The sequence below is a fragment of the Hylobates moloch genome, unplaced genomic scaffold (genome assembly GCF_009828535.3).
Source record: "Hylobates moloch isolate HMO894 unplaced genomic scaffold, HMol_V3 SCAFFOLD_2, whole genome shotgun sequence".
Lineage (NCBI taxonomy): Eukaryota > Metazoa > Chordata > Mammalia > Primates > Hylobatidae > Hylobates > Hylobates moloch.
The window spans coordinates 98,015,125-98,031,882 of NW_026652277.1; positions in this window are offsets into that span (position 1 = coordinate 98,015,125).

Sequence of the window (16,758 nt, forward strand, 5' to 3'; positions counted from 1 at the left end):
AATATTCTATTTGTTTAGCATTTTATATTGTTCTAATAATTTTACTAGCACAACTGTTGTTGGAGGGTGATGACCAAGAAATATTATATTTATGCACCCCTTTATTTTATTCTTTGGACCTTTCTGGATATCAAAGTGAAATACACATTTTAATGCATTTTCAGAGGAAGATGGATTTCCCCTGAGCCTAACCAGTGGAATAGGAATATTTAGATTTAAGCACATAGAGAAGTTTGCCCTACCTTTGAATCTGTTACATGGTTCAATGGTTCAAATTATTTTTTCAGGTTCTACTACTTTCCAGCTGCTATTTCTGAACTTACCTACTTTCTGAAAACTGGAGTTCATGTGTGAGTTGTTGCTTTGTTTTCAGCATTTATCATGACAAAGGCAGCAGCAACATCTCTGACTTGAGGAGTGAGAAAAAGGGCATGGCATGAATCGTGGTTGGAGATGACTCTTTGTAATTTAGGAGTTTATTTGGATAAGGCCTATATACAACATCCATTTCTACTGCAGTTCAGTGGAGCTGAAGGAGTGTGAATTATTGGATGGAAATCCATGTTGATGTTACTTATGTAGACAATCCGGTGATTGCAGGTTTGCTGTACAATATTTCCCTTGTAAAACTAATATTTCCTCCATGGCTAATGACACAGGCAAGAAACCTCATGAAATGCCGCTTGGCAAACAAAAATGAGAGGCCTTATATTTCTCTATTACTAAAGATTTGTTACCTTCAATACTAAAAGAGTTACCACATTAATATTATGGAAATGATATCCTATGAGTTCTTGTTTCTAAAATTGTCAGAGCCTCATACATTCTTATTCAGATTATTACATTTATATTGGATTGTAAAATAACCATCCTGGAGACAAGTGGTAGAACAATTTTTAAAGTGCAAAGACTTATATTACATGTCAAGTGATTGTTTTCAGGGAGCAAAAATCAAATTCTATCTGCTATGCAGCAGGATAGAATTTTATGATAATAGAAAACACTTGCAAACAAATCTTACTATAGTTTTAAAAAATTAGACAGTTCTCTGCCTCTGAACATTGCCTTTATAAATGATCCATGAATGGCTGCTGCCAACATCGTCTCTACTGACTTCTCTCATCCTCTCATTTCCCTTTCTCATTTTCGCTTGATTTCAGCTGCTTATGATGCTTATAAGATGTATAGATGCTGTAGCTCTTGGAAGGTGACATATCTAGAGCACTGACTAGAACAGTGCACATCCTTAAGTTACACTATTTTACTCACCCTATTCCAGTGGCTGAAACTATAGATTGGAAAACAAACAAATAAAAATCCCCAGTTCTAAAAAAAAATTCACAGGGCAATTTGTGAAGAGACACAGCACTCCCAATTGAGGAAGTAGGGGTATTCCGTGTTCCTAGAAACGAAGAACTTGTATCAGACCAAGAAAACAATATTAAATATTTGTAGTTACTTCTTAAGATGAGTGGAAAGGAAAAACTCCAGTTAATCATAGAAAGCAAGACCAAGCAGCCAGGTAGGGACCAGCAACATTAGCCCCATTTAAGGATCTGGAGTTGATACAGATGTGACTCAGTCTATCACATCCCCACCCCGCTCTTGCTGGGAGTAATGCTTTCCCCTATCATCAGATTGCCCCTTGAAATTAGTCCAGGGCTCTGGTATGTGTGTGTCTGTGCAGAGGGCCATGGGAACAGGGTGAATTTCATTAGAAGGAGTAGATAGAAACTCATAATTACTTGGACACAAGAAAGGACCAGGAATCTTTCCTAGTTCACTTGCTCACAGTGAAGGTGAACATTATAAGGCAGTCTACACCAGTGAGGATTCTTATGCTATGGAAGGAAGTTAAGAAGGGGTCTCTAAGTCAGGGAATTATGACCCAATATAAGAAAATACTCAATAAACAAGGCATTCTAATCATACATTCAGCCAACAATTAATTGTTAAGAAATTACTGTATTTCAAGCATTTTTCAGATCCTGGGGTATTAACAAAAACAGCAAAAACAAGCAAAAATTCATACCTGATGAGAACTTTCATTCTCTCATGGGGAAAAGATATTTCTTCAGATATCCTTTTATAGATGGAATTATCTGCATTTACAATAAATTTCTTGACAAATTCATTTAAAGTAGAAGATATATTACAAAAATATCCAAGTTCTGTTAACTGAGAGAGAAGAAGGAAAGGGAAGTAAGGCAGCTTTTGCAAAAGATTGTCTGCTTTGCTATCCCAAAGACCTCTTAACATTTAATATAGTCCAAATTTCACTAAATGTTTCTGTGTGTGTAGACTTTTATTACAAAAGCCAACAAAAGGACCAAGCTTTGGATCTTGGTGACATAAAGAAAATCTGAGACAACCTATGGATACTAGGTTACCCGTGAACAGGTGACTAAACTTCAAAATTGAAAAAGCACAACTGCTATATTGGAGTCCGTCCGCCCACACAGTAGTATCAGGACAATGCCTTTCCCTGATGAGTTGGATGACTCACCAATAAAACATCCTAGGGCAGACTAGGTCAACTCTGCTTTAGTCATCCTAACTACAGCACCACTATCCCCATCCCACCATGTGTTTTGTTCAGTAATTCTTCAAAGAGATAAAGTATTGTGAATAAAACCTTTTCTCTCTTTTAGGGTATATGCATAATTACTTTTTCAGAAATAAATTTATTGAGCATATTGAAGGTATTCAATATGATGTTATAAGATACCACACCCCACACGCATATATATAGTAAAATGAAATAGTGAAACAAACATTTCTAACATCTCATATAGTTACCCATTTCTCCCCCTGTGGCTAGAGCAGCTATAATCTACTAATTTAGCAAAAATTCTGATTACAGTAGTCCTCATGTTGTACAGTAGATCTTTTGGCTTGCTCATCCTACAAATATCTACCACTTTTTAGCTTGTAAAAATATTATTTTCAAATATTAAGTTTTCCATAAGCTTCAGTGTAGTTTTCTTCATACAAATGATAGAATTTTTAAATTAGATTCTTTTGACTAAATAGCACAGGTGACCATTTAATCTTCTGAAGGAGATTAATCTTCTGGAAGAGATGAAGACCTTTTGGAAGTAAGGCAAGGTTTTAGATTTTTATACATAATGTGATAGACCTACAAAATACTTAAATATTATTTGCTCATTTGTAAAAAGGTATATTTTTATTATATTATTTTTATTACTTCTGTCAAGGCGAATTTGTCTTTATATTAAATACAGGTTCTCTGACTCTGTTCTCAGAAATCTGATTTTGAAAGCCTAGGATTGTTCCTATTTAGAAATTTCCCAATTAATTTCTAATGTAGGTAACTTTAACACAGTTTAGGCATACACAGGTTAGATATACAGAATTCCTAATGATTCACTTAAAATCATAGAAATGCATATTAGGCCAGGCGTGGTGGCTCACACCTGTAATCCCAGCAATTTGGGAGGCCCGGGCGGGCAGATCACAAGGTCAGGAGTTCAAGACCAGCCTGACCAATATGGTGAAACCCCATCTCTACTAAAAATACAAATATTAGCCGGGTGTGGTGTGGTGGCGCACGCCTGTAGTCCCAGCTACTCGGGAAGTTGAGGCAGGAGAATTGCTTGAACCCGGGAGGCGGAGGTTGCAGTGAGATCGTGCCACTGCACTCCAGCCTGGGTGACAGAGCGAGACTCCATCTCAAAAAAAAAAAAAAAAAAAGAAAAATTCCTTCAAAAAAAAAGGAAATGAAAAAATAAAAATAAAAACCTTAGAGCATCAGCAGATGGAGAAAGAACAGTGGAAACAGCAGAAATAAAGACAGCATAAACTTCTAATGAGTTGTATAAATTATATTTGATGATTGAAATAAACTATAATACCATCTGATGGTGTTAAGGGAAGATAAAGTGACTAAATGTAAGTAAGATTTTCATATTTCACTTGAAATTGTAAAAACACCAGTAGACTTTGATAAGCCACATGTATATAATGTATTACTAAAATCAACAATTACAAAGACAATACAAAGAGATAAACTCAAAAGCACTATAAATTAGTTAAGATTGGATTCTAGAAAATGCTTGAGTAGCCCAAAGAAAGACAAGAAAGAGAAACAAACAAAATGCAAATAATAAAATTGCAAAATTATGAGTCAGAAGATCAACAATTATCTTTAATGTAAATGGTCTAAATACACTGATTAAAAGACAGATATGCATAGTGTTGGCTAAAAAATACTCACCTATATGTTGTTTATAAGAAATTCTTTAAATTTAATGATATAGATAAGCCAAAAGTGAAAGGATGGAAAAAGGTATGTCATGCAAATATTAATGAAAAGAAAAGCACAATTGGCTATATTAATATTTGATAAAATAGATTTCATAGGAAATAAAATTACTAAAAAGGATATTATAATTAATAATTAATACAGTATGAAGAGAAATAATCATAAACGTGTGCAAAACACAGAGCTTCAAAATTTATGAAGAAAAAACTGACATAAAATGACCTTATTGCCAAAAGCAATCTATAAATTCAATGCAATTCCCATACAATAGCATCATCATTCCTCACAGAACTAGAGAAAAAATCCTAAAATTCATATAGAACTGCAAAAGAGCATGCATAGTCAAAGCAAGACTAAGCAAAATAACAAATCTTGAGGCATCATATTACCTGACTTCAAACTGTAATATAAGGCTATAGTTACCAAAAAGTCATGGTACTGGTATTACAAACAGGCACAGAGACCAATGAAACAGAATGAAGAACGCAGAAATAAAGCCAAATTCAAATTCAAATACAGCCAGCTGATCTTCAACAAAGCAAACAAAAACATAAAGTGAGGAAAGGACACCCTATTCAACAAATGATGCTGGGATAATTGGCTAGCCACATGTAGAAGAATGAAACTGAATCCTCATTTCTCACTTTATACGAAAATCAACTCATGATGGATCAAAGACATAAATCGAAGTCCTGAAATGATAACAATTCTAGAAGATAACATTGCAAAAACTCTTCTAGACATTGGCTTAGGCAAAGAGTTCATGACCAAAAACCCAAAAGCAATTGCAACGAAGATAAATAGATGGGACTTGATTAAACTAAAAAGCTTCTGCATAGCAAAAGGAATAATCAGCAGAGTTAACAGACAACCCACAGAGTGTGAGAAAATCTATGCATCCAACAAAAGATTAATATCCAAAATCTACAAAGAACTCAAACAAATTAGCAAGAAAAAAAATCCCATCAAAAAGTGAATAAGGACATGAATAGACATTTCTTAAAAGAAGATACACAAATGGTCAACACATACGAAAAAATGCTCAATGTCAGTAAATATTAGGAAAATGCCAGTCAAAACTACATTGTGATACCACTTTACTTCTGCAAGAATGGCTATAATTTAAAAATCAAAAAATAGTAGATATTGGAGTAAATGTGGTGAGAAGAGAGCATTTTTACACTGCTGGTGGAAATTCAAAGTAGTGCAACCGCTGTGGAAAACATTATGAAGATTCCTTGAAGAAATAAAAATAGAAATACCATTTGACCCAGCAATCCCCATTACTGGGTAGCTAACTAGGGGAAAATAAGTCATAATATGAAAAAGACACTTGCGCATGCATGTTTATTTATAGCAGCACAATTCACACAATTGCAAAAATGTGGATCCAGCCCAAATTCTCATCAACCAGGGAGTGGATAAAGAAAATGTGATATATATATCAGCAATTACAAAGTCACAATCAATAATGTGTGATATCCGCATGTTCTCACTCATAGGTGGGAATTGAACAATGAGAACTCATGGACACAGGAAGGGGAACATCACATTCCCGGTACTGTTGTGGGGTGGGGGGTGGGGGGGGCGGGGACAGCATTAGGAGATATACCTAATGCTAAATGACGAGCTAATGGGTGCAGGAAATCAACATGGCACATGGATACATATGTAACAAACCTGCACATTGTGCACATGTACCCTAAAACCTAAAGTATAAAAAAAAAAAAAAATGTGTGATATATATCACATATATATCATATATAAATGTGATATATAATATATAATTTATATATATAATATATATTATATAATCATATTTTCTTTATCCACTCCCTGGTTGATGGGAATTTGGGCTGGTTCCATATTTTTTAAATTGTGAATTGTGCTGCTATAAACATGCTTGTGCAAGTGTCTTTTTCATATTATGACTTATTTTCTTCTAGGTAGATACCCAGTGGTGGGGATTACTGGGGCAAATGGTATTTTATATATAGATATATAAAATTATATAAATTATAACATATAATTATATATATATTATATATCATATTTTCTTTATCCAGTCTGTCATTGACAGGTATTTAGGTTGATTCCATGTCTTTGCTATTGTGAATAGTGTTGTAATGAACATATGCTTGCATGTGTCTTTATAATAGAAAGATTTATATTCCTTTTGGTAATATTTCAAGTAATTAGATTGCTGGGTCGAATGATATTTCTGTCTTTAGGTCTTTGAGGAATTGCCACACTGTTCTCCACAATGGGTGAGCTAATTTACAGTCTCATCAGCAGTGTATAAGTGTTTTTTTGTGTCCACAACCTTGCCAGCATTTGTTTTTGTTTTGTTTTGATTTTGTTGTTGTTGTTAACTTTTTAGTAATAGCCATTCTGAATGGTGTGAAACAGTACCCCATTGTGGTTTTGATTAATGTTTCTGTAATGATCAATGATGTTGAGTTTTGTTTCACATGATTGTTGGCTGCATGTATGTCTTCTTTTAAAAATGTCTGTTCATGTCCTTTGCCCACTTTTTTATGGGATATTTTTGTTGTAAATTTGTTTAAGTTATGAATGCTGGTTATTAGACCTTTGTTCAGTGTGCAGTTTGCAAAAGTTTTCTCCTATTCTGTAGGTTTTATGTTTACTCTGTCAGAAGTTTCTTTTGCTGTGCAGAGCCTCTGTAGTTTAATTACATTCCATTTGTCAGTTTTTGCTTTTGTTGCAATTGCTTTTCACATTGTCTTCATGAAACCTTTGCCTGTATATGTCCTGAAATGTTATTGCGAAGGTTGTCTTCAGGGCTTTTATAGTTTGGGGCTTTAAATTTAAGTCTGTAATCCATCTTGAGTTAATTTTTGTATATTGCTAAAAGAAGGGTCCAGTTTTTATCTTCTGCATATGGCTCGCCAGTTATTCTAGCACCATTTATTGAATAGAGAATCCTTTCCCCATTGCTTGTTTTTGTCAGATTTGTTGAAGATCAGATCATTGTAGGTGTGCAGTCTTATTTCTAGGTTCTCTATTCTGTTTCAGTGGTCCATGTATCTGTTTTTATACCAGTAGCATATTATTTAGGTTACTGGAACCGTGTAATATAGTTTGAAGTCTGGGAGCATGATGCCTGTAGCTTTACTCAATTGACTTAGGACTGCCTTGGTTATCCAAACTCTATTTGGTTCCATATGAATTTTAAAATACTTTTTTCTAGTTCCATGAACAATGTCAATGGCAGTTTAATAGGCATAGCATTGAATGTATTGATTCTTCATATCCATGAGCATGAAATATTTTTCACTTGTTTTTCTCATCTCTGATTTCTTTGAGTAGTGGTTTATTGTTCTCCTTGTAGAGATTTTTTCACCTCCCTAGTTAGATGTATTCCTAAGTATTTTATTATATATATAAATATGTAAGTTCTGGGGTACATATGCAGAACATGCAGATTTGTTACATTTGTATACATGTGCCATGGTGGGTTACTGCACCCATCAATCTGTCATTTACATTAGGTATTACTCCTTATGCTATCCCTCCCCTAGCCCCCGACCCCTGACAGGTCCCAGTATGTGATGGTCCCCTTACTGTGACCATGTGTTCTCATTGTTCAACTGCCACTTATGATTGAGAACATGTGGTGTTTGGTGTTCAGTTCTTGTGTTAGTTTGCTGAGAATGATGGTTTCTAGCTTCATCGATGTCCCTGCAAAGGACATGAACTCATCCTTTTTCATGGCTGCATAGTATTCCATGGTGTATATGTGCCACATTTTCTTTATTCAGTATCATTGATGGGTATTTGGGCTGGTTCCAAGTCTTTGCTATTGTGAACAGTGCTGCAGTAAACATACATATGCATGTGTGTTTATAGGAGAATGATTTATAATCCTTTGGGTATATACCCAGTAATAGGATTGCTAGGTCAAATGGTATCTCTAGTTCTAGATCCTTGAGGAATTGCCACATTGTCTTCCACAATGGTTGAACTAATTTACACTCCCACCAACAGTGTAAAAGCATTCCTGTTTCTCCATATCCTCTCCAGCATCTGTTGTTTCCTGACTTTTTAATGATCGCCATTTTAACTGGCATGAGATGGTATCTAATTGTGGTTTTAATCTGCATTTCTCTAATGACCAGGGATGATGAGGTTTTTTTTTTATTTCATTTTATTTTACTTCATTTTTTATTATACTTCAAGTTTTAGGGTACATGTGCACAACGTGCAGGCTACTTACATATGTATACATGTGCCATGTTGGTGTGCTGCACCCAGTAACTCATTTAACATTAGGTGTATCTCCAAATGCTATCCCTCCCCCCTACCCCCACCCCACAGTTGTGCTGTTGGATTCAGTTTGCCAGTATTTTATTGAGGATTTTTTCATCGAGGATCATCAGGGCTATTGGCCTGAAATTTTCTTTTTTTTTTTTTTTGTTTTGTCTCTGACAGGTTTTGGTATCAGAATGATGCTGGCCTCATAAAATGAGTCAGGAAGGAGTCCCTCTTTTCAATTGTTTGGAATAGTTTCAGAAGGAATAGTACCAGCTCCTATTTGCACCTCTGGTAGAATTCAGCTGTGAATCTGTCTGGTCCTGGACTTGTTTTGGTTGGTAGGCTATTAATTACTGCCTCAATTTCAGAACTTGTTATTGGTCTGTTCAGGGATTCAGCTTCTTCCTGGTTTAGTCTTGGGAGGGTGTGTGTATGTCTAGAAATTTATCCATTTCTCCTGGATTTTCTTGTTTATTTGCATAGAGGTGTTTGTCGTTTTCTCTGATGGTAGTTTGTATTTCTCTGGGATCGATGGTGATATCCCCTTTATCATTTTTATTGCATCTATCTGATTCTTCTCTCTTTTCTTCTTTGTTAGTCTGGCTAGCAGTCTATCTACTTTGTTGATCTTTTCAAAAAACCAGCTCCTGGAGTCACTGATTTTTTGAAGGGTTTTTCATGTCTCTATCTCCTTCAGTTCTGCTCTGATCTTAGTTATTTCTCGTCTTCTGCTAGCTTTTGAATTTGTTTGCTCTTGCTTCTCTAGTTCTTTTACTTGTGATGTTAGTGTATCGATTTTAGATCTCTCTTGCTTTCTCTTATGGCCATTTATTCCTATAAATTTCTCTCTACACACTGCTTTATATGTGTCCCAGAGATTCTGGTACATTGTGTCTTTGTTCTCATTGGTTTCAAAGAATATCTTTATTTCTGCCTTCATTTCGTTATGTACCCAAGAGTCATTCAGGAGCAGGTTGTTCAGTTTCCATGCAGTTGTGCCATTTTGAGTGAGTTTCTTAGTCCTGAGTTCTAATTTGATTGCCCTGTGGCCCGAAATACTGTTTGTTATGATTTTTGTATTTTATTCTTTTTGTGGCAGTTGTGAATGAGAGTTCATTTCTGATTTGGCTCTCAGCTTGATTGGTGTTCGTGTATAGGTATGTTAGTGATTTTTGCACATTAATTTTATATACTGAAACTTCTTGAAGTTGCTTATCAGCTTAAGAAGCTTTTGGGCTGAGACTATGGGTTTTTCTAGATATAGGATCATGTTGTCTGCAAACAGGGATAGTTTGACTTCCTATCTTCCTATTTCAATGCACTCTATTTTTTTCTCTTCACTGATGGCCCTGGCCAGAACTTTCAATACTATGTTAAATAGGAATGGTGAAAGAGGGCGTTCTTGTCTTGTGCTGGTTTTCAAGGGGAATGCTTCTGGCTTTTGCCCACTCTGTATGATATTATCTGATATGGTTTATCATACATGGCTCTTATTGTTTTGAAGTATGTTCCTTTAATACCTAGTTTATTGAGAGTTTTTAATATGAGGGGATGTTGAATTTTATTGAAAGCCTTTTCTGCATCTATTGAGATAATTGTGTGGTTTTGAACTTTAGTTCTGTTTATGTGATGAATCACGTTTATTTATTTGCGTGTGTTGATCCAACCTTGCATCCCAGGATTAAAGCCTACTTGATCTTGATGGATAAGATTTTTGGTGTGCTGCTAGAATTTGTTTGTCCATGTTTTGTTCAGGACTTTTGCAGTGATGTTCATCAAAGATATTGACTTGAAGTTTTCTCTCTCTCTCTTTTTTTTTTCTTATCTCTGCCAGGTTTTGATATTAGGATGATGCTAGCCTCATAGAATGAGTTAGGGAAAAGTCCTTTATCCTTAAATTTTTGGAATAGTTTCAGTAGAAATGGTATCAGCTCTTCTTTGTACATCTGGTAGAATTCAGCTGTAAATCCTTCTGGTTGTGAGCCTTGGTTGGTAGGATATTTATTACTGCTTCCATTTCAGAGCTCATTATTGGTCATTCAGGGATTTAGTTTTTTCCTGGTTCAATCTTGGGAGGGTGTATGTGTCCAAGAATTTATCTGTTTTTTTCTAGATTCTCTAGTTTATGTGAATAGAGGTGTTTATAATATTTTGTGATGGTTGTTTGTATTTCTATTGGGTCAGTGGTAATATACCTCCTTCATTTGTGATTGTGTTTTTTTTGGATTTTCTCTGTTCTATATTAGTCTAGCTAACAGTCTATCTATTTTATCAATTTTTCAGATAAAAAAAAACCCAGTTCCTGGATTTGTTGATATTTTGAATTGGTTTCAGTGTCTCTATCTTTTTAAGTTCGGCTCCGATTTTGGTTATTTCTTGTCTTCTGCTAGCTTTTGGATTTGTTTGCCCTTGGATCTCTAGTTATTTTAGTTGTAATGTTAGGTTGTTAACTTGCGATATTTGTAACTTGTTGATGTGGGCATTTAAATGTGGGCATTAACTTTTTTGCTATAAATCTCCCTCTTAAGAATTCCTTAGTTGTGTCTCAGAGATTCCGGTATGTTGTATCTCTGTTCTCATTAGTTTCAAAGAACTTCTTGATTCTGCCTTAATTTCATTACATACCCAAAAGTCATTCAGGAGCAGTTTATTCAATTTCCATGTAATTGCATGGTTTTAAGTGAATTTCTTAGTCCTTGTTTTCTAATTTGATTGCGCTGTGATCTGAGAGACTGTTATTTCAGTTTTTTCACATTTGGTGAGGAGTGTTTTACTTTTGATATGTGATCAGTTTTAGAGTATATGTCATGTGGTGATGAGAAGTGATGAGAAGGATGTATAGTGTGTCATTTTGGGGTGGAGATATATATATATATATATATATTCAGTTCCATTTGATCCAGTGCTGATTTTAGATCCTAAGTATCTTTGTTAATTTTCTGTCTCAGCGATCTGTCTAATATTGTCTGTGGGGTGTTAAAGTTGCCCACCATTATTGTTTGGGAGTCTAAGTCTCTTTGAAGGTGTCTAAGAATTTGCTTTATGAATATGGGTGCTCCTGTGTTGGGTGCATATATATTTATAATAGTTAGAGATTTGTCTTTGTTGAATTTAACCCTTTACCATTATGTAATGCCCTTCTTTGTCTTTTTTGATGTTTGTCTGTTTCAAATCTGTTTTGTCAGAAATTAGAATTGCAATTGCTACTTTTTTTCTGTTCTCTATATACTTGGTAGATTTTTCTCCATCCTTTTATTTTGAGCCTATGTCTGTCATTGCCATGATTTGGATCTCTTGAAGACAGCATATTGATGGGTCTTGGTCCTTTAGCCAACTTACCACTTTGTGTCTTTTAATTGGTACATTAAGCCCATTTACATTTAAGGTTGGTATTATATGTGTGGATTTTATCCTGTCATCGTAATGTTAGCTGGTTATTTTGCAGACTTGCTTATGTGGTTGCTTTATAGTGTTACTGGTCTGTGTACTTCAGTGTGTTTTTGTGGTGGCTGGTAACGATCTTTCCTCTCCATATTTAGTGCTTCCTTCAGGAGCTCTTGTAAGGGAGGTCTGGTGGTAATGAATTTCCTCAACATTTGTTTATCTGAAAAGGATGTTATTTTTCCTTTGCTTATGAAGTTTAGTTTGGCCAGATCTGAAATTCTGGGTTGAAATTTCTTTTCTTTAAGAATGTTAAATATTGACCCCCAGTTATCTTCTGGTTTGTATGATTTCAGCTGAGAGATCTGCTGTTAGTCTGATGGGCTTCCCTTTGCTGGTGACCTGGCCTTTCTCTCTAGCTGCCCTTAACATTTTTTGTTTCTTTTGCCCTTAGAGAATCTGATGATTATGTGAACTGGGGATGATCTTCTCATAGAGTATCTTATTGGAGTTCTCTTGATTTCCTGAATTTGAATGTCAGCCTCTCTAGCTAGGTTGGGGAAGTTCTCATGGATTATATCCTGAACTATGTCTCTTCCAAGTTGGTGCCAGTCTTCTCATTTCTTTCAGGTATACCAATCAGTCATAGATTTAGTCTCTTTACATGATCCCATATTTATAGGAGGTTTAGTTCATTCTTTTTCTTCCTTTTTTCTCTATTCTTATCTACCTGTTTTATTTCAGAAAGGTAGTCTTCAACTTCTGAGCTTTGTTATTCTACTTGGTGTACTCTGTTATTAATACTTTTGATTGCATTATGAAATTCTTGTAGTATGTTTTTCAGCTCAACAGGTCAGTTGCATTATTCTCTATGCTTGCTATTCTGTCAGCTCCTGCAATGTTTTATCATGATTTTTTAGCTTCCTTGCATTGGGTTACAACATATACCTTTAGCTCAGTGAACTTCATTTCTATCCATATTTTGATCTCTACTTCTGTCATTTCAGCCATCTCAGCTCAGCCTGCTTCTGAACCCTTGTTGAAGAAGCAATGCAGTCACTTAGAGGAAAGAAAGTACTCTGACTTTTTGAGTTTTCAGTGTTCTTGCACTGATTCTTTGTCATCTTTGTGGGTTTATCTACCTTCAATCTTTGAGGCTGCCAACTGTTGGATTTTTTTTTCTTTTATTCTATTTGATGGCCTTGACGGTTTGATTGTGATATAAGGTGGGTTCAGTCACCGGGCATCATTTCTGGAAGATTTTAGTGGGCCAACATTCAGATCCCAACTCCTAGACTGAATGTTCTAACTCTGGGGGACTTGTTTTGAGCCTAAGCTTTGTTCTCTGGCTCCTTGAGAGTGGGAGTCTACTGCATTGGGAGGACCAATGTGCAGAAGCCTGCATCTGAGTGCTAGAGGATGTTGGGGTGCCTATCTCCCTGCAGGCATTCACCACAGTGTCAGAGACACAGCAGTTGGTGCGAGAGTCGGGAGTGGAGGACACCTGCTGGAGAACTTGTATGCTGTTGCATTGGAGGTGGTGTTGGTTTGGGGTGGGTGCTGGGCAGCTCAGGTCTGGGTGCCTTCTGAGTGCCTTGCAACCAGGAGTGATCGGTTGGGGTGTGGGAGGATCCCCTGTTCCCTGTGCAGTGTTAGCACAAGAGTGGGGTTATTGGCTGGGTTGGAACTTGCTGGCTGTGTATCCACCAAGGCTTTGTTTGCAATGGCAGTCAACAAGGGTCAGGGGTTGTACTGCATTCACACTTACTGGCGAGGCAAGTATGGCAAAACCTGCTCTTGCAGACATCTGCCAGTAAAGTAATGTAGGGAGTTTCTGAGGGCTCAGGAGAAGCTGCAGTATGGGGTTGGAGTGTGCAGGTTGATGTGCGACTGTAGGGGTCAATCTCCTGGAGATCCCCACTGGTCAGGCATGATCCAACAGCACAGAAGCAATGGTGTGGACCCCCAGGGCACCCAAGACTGTTCTGTAAGCAAGCATGGCCAGGCTGAGGCCCCAGGAGAGGCCAGCAGACCAAGAGTTCTCAGGTCAGATCAGCCCTCTTTGATGTGCAAGACTACACTGCAGAGATCAGGTCTGACAATTCCCCTAGGGCTAAAGCCTGTTATGGGAGCAAGTCAAACCTAGAGGGTTGGTCATCCCTAGCCATGCTCTGCTGCAGAAGCTCCTGCACAAAACCCTGTGGGATCCACATCAGCTGGCTTGCTGCTCCCCCACTTTGCTTGTCTCCTAAGGGCTCCACCCTGAAGAGATGTGAGTCAGCAATTGCTCAGTGCAATAAACCCAGGATGCAGAGTCTGTGCTGTGAGCTCAAGACTGCGATTCTCTGTCTGATGACAAGCAGTGAGGGGTGTTTGGGCCCATGGAAGTCAGACTGGCCTCCTATCCTTGGGTTGACTGCAGCTTGTTGGAGGTATAGATAAGGCACTTAGGGTCTTTGCTCCTTTGTTAGTCTAAGGGTAGCAAGGACAGTTCCACTGAAGAGGCAGTGGCAGAGAGGCTTTCAGTTTCCCTGGGAGGCTCTGCCCAGGGAGTTGCTGATTTGCTACTGGCTTGATAGCTCTGGCAGAAGGTGGCTAGAGGCCCAGGACTGGAGGAACTGCCCATTGAGGAGATATGGAAACAGGCAACCACATAACAGTCTGGCCAATTTTCCATAGGGCTGCTGCAGTATGCTGGGGGTCTGCTCCAGTCCCTAGTCACCTCAGATTTTCTGGTACCTAGAGTTATCATCAATGAAGGCTACAAAGCATCAAAGATGGTGGCCTGCCACTCCCTCTGGGAGCTCTGCCCAGAGAGTATGAGCCTGTTGCCAGCCTGAATGCAATTGTAGAAAGTGGCTGAAGACCCCAATCAGGAGGAACAGGATGGGGGATCTACTTTAAAAAGTAGTCTGGCCACATTTTGGTAGAGCAGCTCTGCTGTGCTGAGGGTCCACTTCAGCCCTCAGTCGCCTAGGGCACTCTGAAGCCTACAGGCTAAAAGGGCTAAGTTGCCCAAACAGCAAAACTGGTGTTTTGCCCCTCTCCCTGGGTGCTTCGTCCCAGGGTGACAGGTTATCTGTCAGCTGGAGAACACTGGGAGGGGTATCCAGAGACCGTGGTTGGGAGGTCTTGCCCAGTGAGGAGGAACGGAATTGGGAACCCATTTAAAGAAGCAGTCTGGCCACGTTTCGATAGAGAAGTTGTGCTGTGCTGGGGGATTCCTTTCACCCCCAGTCGGTTTGGACTCTCCACAGTCTGAAGGCTGGAACAGCTAAGTCACCCAAACAGCAGAGATGGCAGCCCGCCCTTCCCTCTGGGAGTTTCATCCCAGGGAGGCACAAGACTGCTACAAGTTGCTGGCTGGAATTCCAAGCCAGTAGGTCTTATCTTGTGTGGCCCATGGAAGTGGGGCCGGAAGACCATTGCTGGTAGGCCCCTTGGATTCAGCCTCTTTCCTAGGAGTATGTACGGAGATCTAACATCCCTCTTTGCCAAAGTTGCAACTACTTTTGTTAAGACATCCAGAAAGCTGGAGTATCTAAAGCTCTTGGGTCTCTGTGCATGCCTGAGTGGCTGCTCTACCGAGATTCCATGCAGTTCTGTGTGTCAGACTGAAGGCCTGGGTTTAGTGGAGTGAGTTTACAAGGGGATCTCCTGACCCAAAGGTTGCTAAGATCCATGGGAAAAGCATGGGTTCCTGGGGTTGCACATTCACTCACACTTTCCTGGGTTGGGGAGCTTCCCTTTGCTCTGTGTCTCTCCCAGGTGGGCCATTGTCCTGCCTTGCTTTTCTCCATTCTCTATGGATCAAGTCGTTTCCTCAATTTATTCCAATGTAAGTAGCTGAATGTTTGAGTTGAAGGTACTGTATTTATTTGCCCCTTCTGTTCCCCTCCATAAGAGCCATACACACTAGCTGCTTCTAGTTGGCTATCTTGAAAAGTCATCTAAAACAATTCAAATCATACAAAAATGTGTTCTCCACCCAAAATGGACTCTAACTATAAATCCATAACAGAATGACAACAGGAACATTTCTCAACACTTGGAAATTAAATACTTCCCCATAATCCATGTGTCAAAGAGTAAGTCTCAGCGAAAGCTTTTAACATTTACATAAAATAGAATGACGATGAAAATACAATACACCAAATATATATATGGGATGCAGCTAAAGTAATGCTGAGAGGGAAATGTAAAGCATTAAATGCCTACATTAGAAATGAGGAAAACATCAAATGAATAGTGTATCTCAACAGACTAGAAATTGTAAAGAAAAATAACCCAACACAAAGAGAAGGAGGAAAATAAAAAGAAATCATTGAAACTGAAAATGAGAAAACAACAGAGAAAATGAGTGAAATATAAAGTTGGCTCTTTGAAAGGCTAATAAAATTGAGAAACTTGTAGCAAGTCTTGAAACAGTATATGTTTTAAATCCTTAGAAGCAATGGGCTTCAAAAATACTTTGGATTACATTAACAAAATTCACTCTAGGAAAGTTCTGCAGTTAATTCCGAACATGAAGATGCATACCTTCTCTGGTTCTTTGGAAGAACATTGGACCACACTTTTAAAATATTGTCTCTACAGCAAAGTCTACTAAAATATTTGACTCGATTCAAATTATGTTATCCACATGGAAAACTGCAAGTATATGGTAAAATGTGTAGAAATTTCCACGTTTTTTTCTGAAAGACCAGAACATAATCTATGAATAAAATGTTGAAGTGTAAGAAAATCAAAGGCATATGTGCTGAAATGTTCGGAAAATTCAGGAAAAAATTTTGGTGGAAATGTGTACTTGGTTAGTT